We start from the raw sequence: 12,928 nt of genomic DNA on the forward strand, positions 1-12,928 counted from the left end.
CCTTAGACCGCTGCGCCACTCGGGAGCCCGGGGGCTCTGGACAACAGTAGTGCACTACATATGAAATAGGGTGCCAATTCGGACGCAGCCAAAATGAAAAAAAACAAGGTGGCTATGAAGTGAAGGAAACAAGGGAGCAGTTTCATACTATTATCACAGGGCCATTATTAATTTACTCTTTGTGTGTGTGTGTGTGTTTTCGTGTGTGTGTTTTCGTGTGTGTGTGTGTGTGTTTTCGTGTGTGTGTGTGTGTGTGTGTTTTCGTGTGTGTGTGTGTGTGTGTGTGTGTTTTCGTGTGTGTGTGTGTGTGTGTGTGTGTGTGTGTGTGTGTGTGTTTTCGTGTGTGTGTGTGTGTGTTTTCGTGTGTGTGTGTGTGTGTGTGTGTGTGTTTTCGTGTGTGTGTGTGTGTTTTCGTGTGTGTGTGTGTGTGTGTGTTTTCGTGTGTGTGTGTGTGTGTTTTCCACCCCTACTGTGTCTTAATCTTTCCTCATTAGACATTCCTCAGGGGTTCCTCCAGAGGTGTTAGCTAAACCGTAGACAGAGTACTCAGCATATGCTCTCTCATACACGTATTACTGATGTTTTACAATCTCACCATCATATGGTGAGAATAACATTTCTTCCGGATGTCTTTTGTTTTGCGCTGGAGAAATAAACTGTCTATTTTTCAAATAAATACATAGTGTCCTTGAATTCAATTTCACTATCCATTACAGTTGCTAGGATCTGGGTTGGGTCTAATGCCAGAGGTCTATGTCAGTGGATCGTGAGAACATAGGTGGGTAGATGGCATTTCTTCCTACGACATTGAGCTGACTTAAAAGGGAAGAGAGCAGACTTAAAGGATAGAGAGCAGACTTAAAAGATAGAGCGCTGACTTAAAAAGAAAGAGAGCAGACTTAAAGTATAGAGAGCTGACTTAAAAGAAAGAGAGCTGACTTAAAAGATAGAGCTGAATTAAAGGATAGAGCGCAGACTTAAAAGATAGAGAGCAGACTTAAAGGATAGAGGGCAGACTTAAAAAGAAAGAGAGCAGACTTAAAAGATAGAGAGCAGACTTAAAAGAAAGAGAGCAGACAAAAGAAAGAGAGCTGACTTAAAATATAGAGAGCAGACTTAAAAGAAAGAGAGCTGACTTAAAGGATAGAGAGCTGACTTAAAGGATAGAGAGCAGACTTAAAGGATAGAGAGCAGACTTAAAGGATAGAGAGCAGACTGAAAAGATAGAGAGCCGACTTAAAAGATAGAGAGCAAACTTAAAAGATAGAGAGCAGACTTAAAAGAAAGAGAGTGAGATAGAGACAAAAAAAGTTAGTGAGCAGTCTTTCTAAATAGTGAGCCTGCAGCCTCTCTCCCCCCTCTCTTACCTCTTTTTCCCCTCAGTGAATCTGATAGCAATGTATTGAAAATAAAAGCAAGGCCCATCATTGTGTGTGTGTGTGTGTGTGTGTGTGTGTGTGTGTGTGTGTGTGTGTGTGTGTGTGTGTGTGTGTGTGTGTGTGTGTGTGTGTGTGTGTGTGTGTGTGTGTGTGTGTGTGTGTGTGTGTGTGTGTGTGTGTGTGTGTGTGTGTGTGTGAGAGAGAGAGAGAGACTTAGCCCATCATATTCCATGCTCGAAGGGCCCTCTGACAGCATTCAGATACAGTCAAGAACAGCCAAGTAGGAGATTACGGACTCAGTCGATTAGATGATGAATATGTCAACTAGATATTTCACCACCAGCACAACAGTTATTACTGCTCATATTACTGCACATAAATTTAACAAATAATAACAGTGGAATGAATAGGTATTTTCCCTAGACAGTGCTGAAAAGGCTTCCCATTGTAGGTGGGGGAACTCACCTAATGTACTACCTATCTGTAGCACCCCCATGGGTAGATACAGTATACTAAATATAGCAATTTCAGAAATGGAAAGTGTTTTAAGGCAGTATATCATTTTCACTGAGTGTGGCTAAAATAGTTTAGCAATATTTGAAATGCTACAGTTATAATATCACTACAAATATTTTCAACATGACTAGTTATGATTCATCTTGTAGGAAGTGCTACTGCACTCCTACTGTCTGTCCTCTGTGTCTGAACTGGGGAAGCAGACTGTGTCTGAACTGGGGAAGCAGACTCTGTGTCTGAACTGGGGAAGCAGACTCTGTGTCTGAACTGGGGAAGCAGACTCTGTGTCTGAACTGGGGAAGCAGACTCTGTGTCTGAACTGGGAAAGCAGACTCTGTGTCTGAACTGGGAAAGCAGACTCTGTGTCTGAACTGGGGAAGCAGACTTTGTGTCTGAACTGGGGAAGCAGACTCTGTGTCTGAACTGGGGAAGCAGACTCTGTGTCTGAACTGGGAAAGCAGACTCTGGGTCTGAACTGGGGAAGCGGACTCTGGGTCTGAACTGGGGAAGCAGACTCTGGGTCTGAACTGGGGAAGCAGACTCTGGGTCTGAACTGGGGAAGCAGACTCTGGGTCTGAACTGGGGAAGCAGACTGTGGGTCTGAACTGGGGAAGCAGACTCTGGGTCTGAACTGGGGAAGCAGACTCTGGGTCTGAACTGGGGAAGCAGACTCTGGGTCTGAACTGGGGAAGCAGACTCTGGGTCTGAACTGGGGAAGCAGACTCTGTGTCTGAACTGGGGAAGCAGACTCTGTGTCTGAACTGGGGAAGCAGACTCTGTGTCTGAACTGGGGAAGCAGAATCTGTGTCTGAACTGGGGAAGCAGACTGTGTGTCTGAACTGGGGAAGCAGACTGTGTGTCTGAACTGGGGAAGCAGACTGTGTGTCTGAACTGGGGAAGCAGACTGTGTGTCTGAACTGGGGAAGCAGACTGTGTGTCTGAACTGGGGAAGCAGACTGTGTGTCTGAACTGGGGAAACAGACTGTGTGTCTGAACTGGGGAAGCAGACTCTGGGTCTGAACTGGGGAAGCAGACTCTGGGTCTGAACTGGGGAAGCAGACTCTGGGTCTGAACTGGGGAAGCAGACTCTGTGTCTGAACTGGGGAAGCAGACTCTGGGTCTGAACTGGGGAAGCAGACTCTGGGTCTGAACTGGGGAAGCAGACTCTGGGTCTGAACTGGGGAAGCAGACTCTGGGTCTGAACTGGGGAAGCAGACTGTGTGTCTGAACTGGGGAAGCAGACTGTGTGTCTGAACTGGGGAAGCAGACTGTGTGTCTGAACTGGGGAAGCAGACTGTGTGTCTGAACTGGGGAAGCAGACTCTGGGTCTGAACTGGGGAAGCAGACTCTGGGTCTGAACTGGGGAAGCAGACTCTGGGTCTGAACTGGGGAAGCAGACTCTGGGTCTGAACTGGGGAAGCAGACTCTGGGTCTGAACTGGGGAAGCAGAGTCTGTGTCTGAACTGGGGAAGCAGAGTCTGTGTCTGAACTGGGGAAGCAGACTCTGTGTCTGAACTGGGGAAGCAGACTCTGTGTCTGAACTGGGGAAGCAGACTGTGTGTCTGAACTGGGGAAGCAGACTCTGTGTCTGAACTGGGGAAGCAGACTCTGTGTCTGAACTGGGGAAGCAGACTCTGTGTCTGAACTGGGGAAGCAGACTCTGTGTCTGAACTGGGGAAGCAGACTCTGTGTCTGAACTGGGGAAGCAGACTCTGTGTCTGAACTGGGGAAGCAGACTGTGTGTCTGAACTGGGGAAGCAGACTGTGTGTCTGAACTGGGGAAGCAGACTGTGTGTCTGAACTGGGGAAGCAGACTCTGTGTCTGAACTGGGGAAGCAGACTCTGTGTCTGAACTGGGGAAGCAGACTCTGTGTCTGAACTGGGGAAGCAGACTCTGTGTCTGAACTGGGGAAGCAGACTCTGTGTCTGAACTGGGGAAGCAGACTCTGTGTCTGAACTGGGGAAGCAGACTGTGTGTCTGAACTGGGGAAGCAGACTGTGTGTCTGAACTGGGGAAGCAGACTGTGTGTCTGAACTGGGGAAGCAGACTGTGTGTCTGAACTGGGGAAGCAGACTGTGTGTCTGAACTGGGGAAGCAGACTGTGTGTCTGAACTGGGGAAGCAGACTCTGGGTCTGAACTGGGGAAGCAGACTCTGGGTCTGAACTGGGGAAGCAGACCCTGGGTCTCAACTGGGGAATCAGACTGTGTCTGAACTGGGGAAGCAGACTCTGTGTCTGAACTGGGGAAGCAGACTCTGTGTCTGAACTGGGGAAGCAGACTCTGTGTCTGAACTGGGGAAGCAGACTCTGTGTCTGAACTGGGGAAGCAGACTCTGTGTCTGAACTGGGGAAGCAGACTGTGTCTGAACTGGGGAAGCAGACTCTGGGTCTGAACTGGGGAAGCAGACTCTGGGTCTGAACTGGGGAAGCAGACTCTGGGTCTGAACTGGGGAAGCAGACTCTGGGTCTGAACTGGGGAAGCAGACTCTTGGTCTGAACTGGGGAAGCAGACTCTGTGTCTGAACTGGGGAAGCAGACTCTGGGTCTGAACTGGGAAAGCAGACTGTGTCTGAACTGGGGAAGCAGACTGTGTCTGAACTGGGGAAGCAGACACGTGTTTATTAGCATCCGAGAATACAAGTATTCAGCACTGCAATGCCCCCAGCTTAGACCTTTCACACTATCAAATCTCTCTACACCCAGACAATTATCACACCGCTCGTTAGCCCAAAGAAACTTCTCTTTGTTTGTTTGTGGCAAAATGGATAGGTTGACACATCCTCCTTTTGCACTTCTGGAAATGGAAGCCTTGTTAGAATAACAGGATAGGACTTCAGCAGCTGTTAATGGATTCTTTAGGTTCATCGGTCTCTGTTTCTTAATCTGTTTGATATAATTGGCAATGTCCTTGGCTCCTTTAACTAAACGAAGGGTGGTCAACCCTACTCCCGAGCTACCGGCTATGCAGGCTTTTGTTCCAGCCCTGCTCCAACCCACCGGATTCAACTAAGCAGCTGACGAGCAGCTCAGTGGTCATGAGGGACATAAGAAGCAGGTAGTTTAAACTTTAGAGCGTTGGGGACTCACATCGATCCATGAGAACCAGACAGCTGTCAGGGGTCCTAATTGGAGGTGCCTACTTCTGGTCACATGACCCAAACGCAGTCCGTGGGAAGCCTCCATACTGCTGTATTTAGCTATTTACTTCCTCTGAGCTATCAGCTGGGAAACTGCTGAGCAGAAACAAAGAGGGAGGGGAGGGAAATGGGAGGGAATTCATTTTAAAACCAGCTGTGCTCTGTTCCTCAGTTGCCCCTCCAGCATTCTTACCCCTACCTCCTCCTTCCCACACCCCATTTTAACTCTCCTCCCTCCTCATCAAACCCTGCTGATCTGTAAGCAGGCTAGAAGCATCCAGACGTGTGCTGTGGATCTATTACCCCCAACACAAATATACACGCACACACATGCACGCTCGCAAACATGGACACATGCAAAATCAAATCAAATCAAATGTATTTATATAGCCCTTCGTACATCAGCTGATATCTCAAAGTGCTGTACAGAAACCAAGCCTAAAACCCCAAACAGCAAGCAATGCAGGTGTAAAAGCACGGTGGCTAGGAAAAACTCCCTAGAAAGAACAAAACCTAGGAAGAAACCTAGAGAGGAACCAGGCTATGAGGGGTGGCCAGTCCTCTTCTGGCTGTGCCGGGTGGAGATTATAACAGAACATGGCCAAGATGTTCAAATGTTCATAAATGACCAGCATGGTCAAATAATAATAATCACAGTAGTTGTCGAGGGTGCAGCAAGTCAGCACCTCAGGAGTAAATGTCAGTTGGCTTTTCATAGCCGATCATTCAGAGTATCTCTACCGCTCCTGCGGTCTCTAGAGTTGAAAACAGCAGGTCTGGGACAGGTAGCACGTCCGGTGAACAGGTCAGGGTTCCATAGCAGCAGCCAGAACAGTTGAAACTGGAGCAGCAGCACGGCCAGGTGGACTGGGGACAGCAAGGAGTCATCATGCCAGGTAGTCCTGAGGCATGGTCCTAGGGCTCAGGTCCTCCGAGAGAGAGAAAGCAAGAGAGAAAGAGAGAATTAGAGAGAGCATACTTAAATTTACACAGGACACCGGATAAAACAGGAGAAGTACTCCAGATATGACAAACTGACCCTAGCCCCCCGACACATAAACTACTGCAGCATAAATACTGGAGGCTGAGACAGGAGGGGTCAGGAGAAACTGTGGCCCCATCCGATGATACCCCCGGACAGGGCCAAACAGGTAGGATATAACCCCACCCACTTTGCCAAAGCACAGCCCCCACACCACTAGAGAGATATCTTCAACCACCAACTTACCATCCTGAGACAAGGCAGAGTATAACCCACAAAGATCTCCGCCACGGCACAACCCAAAGGGGGGCGCCAACCCAGACAGGAAGATCACGTCAGTGACTCAACCCACTCAAGTGACGCACCCCTCCTAGGGACGGTATGAAAGAGCACCAGTAAGCCAGTGACTCAGCCCCTGTAATAGGGTTAGAGGCAGAGAATCCAAGTGGAGAGAGGGGAACCGGCCAGGCAGAGACAGCAAGGGCGGTTCGTTGCTCCAGAGCCTTTCCGTTCACCTTCACACTCCTGGGCCAGATTACACTTAATCATATGACCCACTGAAGAGATGAGTCTTCAGTAAAGACTTAAAAGTTGAGACCGAGTCTGCGTCTCTCACATGGGTAGGCAGACCATTCCATAAAAATGGAGCTCTATAGGAGAAAGCCCTGCCTCCAGCTGTTTGCTTAGAAATTCTAGGTACAATTAGGAGGCCTGCGTCTTGTGACCGTAGTGTACGTGTAGGTATGTACGGCAAGACCAAATCGGAACGATAGGTAGGAGCAAGCCCATGTAATGCTTTGTAAGTTAGCAGTAACACCTTGAAATCAGCCCTTGCCTTAACAGGAAGCCAGTGTAGAGGCTAGCACTGGAGTAATATGATCAAATTTGTTGGTTCCAGTCAGGATTCTAGCAGCCGTATTTAGCACTAACTGAAGTTTATTTAGTGCTTTATCCGGGTAGCCGGAAAGTAGAGCATTGCAGTAGTCTAACCTAGAAGTAACAAAAGCATGGATTATTTTTTCTGCATCATTTTTGGACAGAAAGTTTCTGATTTTTGCAATGTTACGTAGATGGAAAAAAGCTGTCCTTGGAACAGTCTTGATATGTTCGTTAAAAGAGAGATCAGGGTTCAGAGTAACGCCGAGGTCCTTCACAGTTTTATTTGAGACGACTTTACAACCATCAAGATTAATTGTCAGATTCAACAGAAGATCTCTTTGTTTCTTGGGACCTAGAACAAGCATCTCTGTTTTGTCCGAGTTTAAAAGTAGAACGTTTTCAGCCATCCACTTCCTTATGTCTGAAACACAGGCTTCTAGCGAGGGCAATTTTGGGGCTTCACCATGTTTCATTGAAATGTACAGCTGTGTGTCATCCGCATAGCAGTGAAAGTTAACATTATGTTTTCGAATGACATCCCCAAGAGGTAAAATATATCCTGAAAACAATAGTGGTCCTAAAATGGAACCTTGAGGAACACGAAAATGTACAGTTGATTTGTCAGAGGACAAACCATTCACAGAGACAAACTGATATCTTTCCAACAGATAAGATCTAAACCTTGCACACACACACACACTCAGCACAGTGAGGAGAGACCACATTTGAGGAACCCCCCTCGTTCCCCAAATAAATGCTAATTTGGCCCCTCTGCCCTGATGTAATTTATGTAGGATCTTACCAAACCAACCCCCAGTATCCCTACTATACCTGAGAGAAAGATAGAGACCCCAGACCATCCAGTAGTTGTTAGACAAGAGTCGTCGTCCCCCTACGTGCACGTTTGTATTTTTCCCTAGCACACAGCTGACTCAAATAATCAACTAGTCATCAAGCTTTGATGATTTGAATCAGCTGTGTATTGTTAGGGCAAAAACCAAAAAATGCACCCCTTGGGGTCCCGAGGACCGAGTTTGGGAAACGCTGGGTTAGACTACCAATCAGCACACACACACACCAGAGGCAAAGAAGATGTTTGTACGCATTGGTTGAGGATGAAATTAATTGGAGAGAGGGGAAGCTAACTGTGTATAGTATTTAGCCTTCTTATAATGTATGTTTCCACGCTTGCTGGGGGTACATGATTCTATTAGCACTGAGCTGTGGTGTAAACAGGATGCACTTCACAGAGTTCCTTCTTTGACCAAATGCCCAAGAAATGCTACACTTTCTTTTCATTTTCTTTCTTCAGAGTAGCTTTAATTGAATTAAGCATCATGTTAGCACATTAGGGAGAGAGGAGAGGAACAGAGAGAGGAGAGGAACAGAGAGAGGAGATGAACAGAGAGAGGAGAGGAACAGAGAGAGGAGATGAACAGAGAGAGGAGAGGAACAGAGAGAGGAGAGGAACAGAGAGAGGAGAGGAACAGAGAGGAGAGGAACGGAGAGAGGAGAGGAACGGAGAGAGGAGAGGAACAGGGAGAGGAGAGGAACAGAGAGAGGACAGGAAAAGAGAGAGGAGAGGAACGGAGAGAGGAGAGGAACGGAGAGAGGAGAGGAACGGAGAGAGGAGAGGAACAGAGAGAGGAGATGAACAGAGAGAGGAGAGGAACAGAGAGAGGAGAGGAACAGAGAGAGGAGAGGAACAGAGAGAGGAGAGGAACAGAGAGAGGAGAGGAACAGAGAGAGGAGAGGAACAGGGAGAGGAGAGGAACAGAGAGAGGAGAGGAACGGAGAGAGGAGATGAACAGAGAGAGGAGAGGAACAGAGAGAGGAGAGGAACAGAGAGAGGAGAGGAACAGGGAGAGGAGAGGAACAGAGAGAGGAGATGAACAGAGAGAGGAGAGGAACGGAGAGAAGAGATGAACAGAGAGAGGAGAGGAACAGAGAGAGGAGAGGAACAGAGAGAGGAGAGGAACAGGGAGAGGAGAGGAACAGAGAGAGGAATGGTTAATGCAGCCTAACAAGGTTGTGTCCATGGGCCAGTGATAGTGCTTAGCTTGCTAATCAGTAGTAATTCTATAAGTTGAGGTCCTTTAATGAGCTAATTTGCATTTTGAGAATTAATCAGCATTGATTTTATAATTAACAGTGTAATGCATCTTCTTCTCTCTGTCGGCTCAGCGGGCACACACACACACACACACACACACACACACACACACACACACACACACACACACACACTTATGCATACAGTACACACACACAGGCACACGCAGGCAGGCATACACACACACACACACCCACAACCTTCCATAGAACCATGTATGTTAACCCTTGAGGATGGTGATATGATTGCCTGTGATGAGTAGGTCAGAAGGAACTCTTGAACAAGGTTAAATGGAATGTGTGACTCTGTGCAAGTTGCAATGGCCAAGATAGCACCGGAGACTCAGTCAGAACTATGTATATGGAGCTAATAAGGCTCAAGGCTCCTTCACTAAGCCACATTAGCTTTTGATAAGCAAATTGGTTATTATGTGGCTTTAGCTTGTGCGCTTGGCAATAGGTATGATGGGTACGATGATGAGTTGTACCTAATTGTTAGCCTGTGGTAAGCACAATTGTCGAGGGTCAAGCTAGGCCTTAGCTTGCAATAGCTAAAAGGTCTGGATGCTTATTATAGGTGGTGCTAAGTAAGCTGAGATAACGTTAGCATGTAAGCGCTAATGGCGAAGGGTAGGAATAAGACTGGGGCTGAGAAATAAGCTAGCTAGGCAGTTGCATTAAGCTTTAGCTTGTTGTGCTAACTGAAGGTTATAAAAAAACACAGGGATAATCTCCTAGCATGTCTATCTGTGTGGACTTTAGTGCAGACAAGTGGCCAGTGCAGATTTAATACCGCTGACATCACGGCTTTACAATCCCCCCTCCTGACCATTGATAAGTCCCAAATGGCACACTATTCCCTATATAGTGCACCACTTTATAGGGCACCACTTTATAGGGCACATAGGGAATAGGTAAGGGATGCACAGGCATACACAGTCAGCATGTGTCTGATGTCTGGGTTGAAACAGCTTTTTACATCAAGCTGTCATACCATTTTGGATTTATATTTTATGAAGCTGACTGTTATAGCTTACACCATGTATTTGGGGGTTGGTAGCAGGCACACACACACACACACACACACACACACACACACACACACACACACACACACACACACACACACACACACACACACACACACACACACACACACACACACACACACACAGGCACATACACACTCATCATGTGTTTTTGGCATGGTAGTGCATTTTATGTGAAGCTGTAGCTTAATATACAGTGTGATTTTTTGTGGTTGACAGAACTTTTTAGTTAGGCCTACTTGCACCTGATGCAGGCTTTAGTGGGTCAGAAAACTATTTTCCAATTAATCATTTGGGGGTATGTTAGAAAAACATTGAGCAGCTACAGTCCTACTTTCATTTGCATCTTTGTTATATAGCGCACCTGTGTTGTTACCCACAGGAGACGTACTGTGCACCCCTGACTCTCCTCTTCTTATTTCCTTATACTCTCTAGTCACTCCTTCCCTTCCTCGTTTAAAGTCTCAATCTGCACATATTAAAGAACATATTTTATTTTTGTTCTATGTTTGTTGTAGCCTATTTAGGTGGACTGTGTTTGAAGGCCTATACTGTGTCTTGTTGTTGTCACAAGGGAACTTAGATTTAACAGAATGCCCCTTTAACTGACATGGAACCTAATTAGAATTCCAAGGTTTACATCTTCACCAGGTACTATTAATTCCCCAGTTATGTATTAGACTCTCCTTTAGTGTTAAACCTTCATCAAAGCAGCCACAGGGTTTCCTTAACAAGGTATTTTCGAATAATCAAGCTTTATTATTCTGTGTCCGTTGGGAAATATGCATTTAAAGCTTGGTTGGGTGTAAAGCAATAGGCTAACTTTGAACATTATCTCCCTAGTTAGCTGAGCTAATTTCACTGTGCTGTTAGTTATTGTGTCTTCCTATTGGTCCTGATACACAGAAGACATTAGGAGAAGGCAATATGAATAGGGGCTGCACAGTGGGCAAAAACTAGTTGAATCAATGTTGTTTTCCTGTCATTCTAACAAAAAAATTGCGATTTGACTTGCAAAAAGTCATCAATGTAAGGGAATTTTGTATTTTTTTAAACTTAAATTCACGTTAGTTGACAAGTCAACAATATGTAAATAAAAGCTTGACGTTGAAATTAAGTTTGTGCCAGTGGGTATTGCCTTGACCAGCAAATAGGGTGTGGTTGCGGCATACAGTTACAATTGTATAAAGAACTTGGTTTAGCAAAGCAGATACATGGCCAAAAATAATATTCAAAGCATGACCAAATACTGTATATCATTTTGTAAATGTCACGTGACTGTAGTGAGCCATTTCCCCTACAAACCCTTTCACGTTGATAAAGACACTCGTGCAGACCACAATTTGGCAACATGTTCATGTCTCAGCCTCCTCCCTTTTTACCTGTCACTTCCCAGTTGTTCTCCCGGGGGTTGGACTCGGCGTGGGGGATAGTTTGGGATTGTAGCATTTCCATTGTCGCCACTGCGGGAGTTTGTAGGCTAATCGAAGGTTTCCACATAACACAATATTTTGGATAGCCACGCTAGTAAGCTAGCCAGATAGTGCTAGGTATCAACAGCTAATCCAAGGATCCGACATTTCATCACCCCTGTCGTCCCCTTTAGAAATCCACAGTCAGGGGGCAATGAAACTTCGGAAGCCATTCATTTTCAATGGAGGGAAGGGAAGTGGGCAGGGAACGCGAGCATCTGCGAGGAAGTGTAAACAGGGTGAGACAAAGGTTGGGGAAAGCTGAACTTTATGCAAATACTCTGCAGCATCGCAGTGCTATTGACCAAATGAAGGTCATTATAGCTTCCAACACTTACTGGAATGGCTGTTGATGCCTGGCACTACATTGCTAGTACAGACATATGGGTGAAGATACTGTGGCTATTCAAATGATCATGTTATGTGGAAACAGTGGTGGAAAAAGTACCCAATTGTCATACTTGAGTAAAAGTATAGATACCTTAATAGACAGTTACTCAAGTAAAAGTGAAAGTCAAACAGTAAAATCATACTTGAGCAAAAGTCTAAAAGTATTTGATTCTAAATATACATAAGATCAAATGTAAATGTAATTGCTAAAATATACTTAAGTATCAAATATTAAGCAAAGCATGGCTCACATCAACACCATTACCCCAGAAACCCTAGACCCACTCCAATTTGCATACCGCCCCAACAGATCCACAGATGATGCAATCTCTATTGCACTCCACACTGCCCTTTCCCACCTGGACAAAAGGAACACCTATGTGAGAATGCTATTCATTGACTACAGCTAAGCATTCAACATCATAGTGCCCTCAAAGCTCATCAATAAGCTAAGGACTCTGGGACTAAACACCTCCCTCTGCAACTAGATTCTGGACTTCCTGACGGACCGGCCCCAGGTGGTAAGAGTAAGTAACAACACATCCTTCACGCTTATCCTCAACACATGGCCCTCAGGGGTGCGTGCACAGCCCCCTACCGTACTCCCTGTTCACTCATGACTGAACGGCCAGACACGACTCCTACACCATCATTACATTTGGCGATGACACAACAGTGGGCCTGATCACAGACAACGACGAGATAGCCTATAGGGAGGAGATCAGAGACCTGGCCATTTGGTGCCAGGACAGCAACCTCTCCCTCAACGTGATGAAGACAAAGGAGATGATTGTGGACTACAGGAAAAAGAGGACCGAGCACGCACCCATTCTTATCGACAGGGCTGCAGTGGAGCAGGTTGAGAGTTTCAAGTTCCTTGGCGTTCACATCACCAACAAACTAACATGGTCCAAACACACCAAGACAGTCGTGAAGAGGGCACAACAAAACCTATTCCCCCTCAGGAGACTGAAAAGATTTGGCATGGGTCCTCAGATCCTCAAAAGGTTT

The sequence above is a fragment of the Salvelinus fontinalis genome, chromosome 6 (assembly GCF_029448725.1).
Source record: "Salvelinus fontinalis isolate EN_2023a chromosome 6, ASM2944872v1, whole genome shotgun sequence".
Lineage (NCBI taxonomy): Eukaryota > Metazoa > Chordata > Actinopteri > Salmoniformes > Salmonidae > Salvelinus > Salvelinus fontinalis.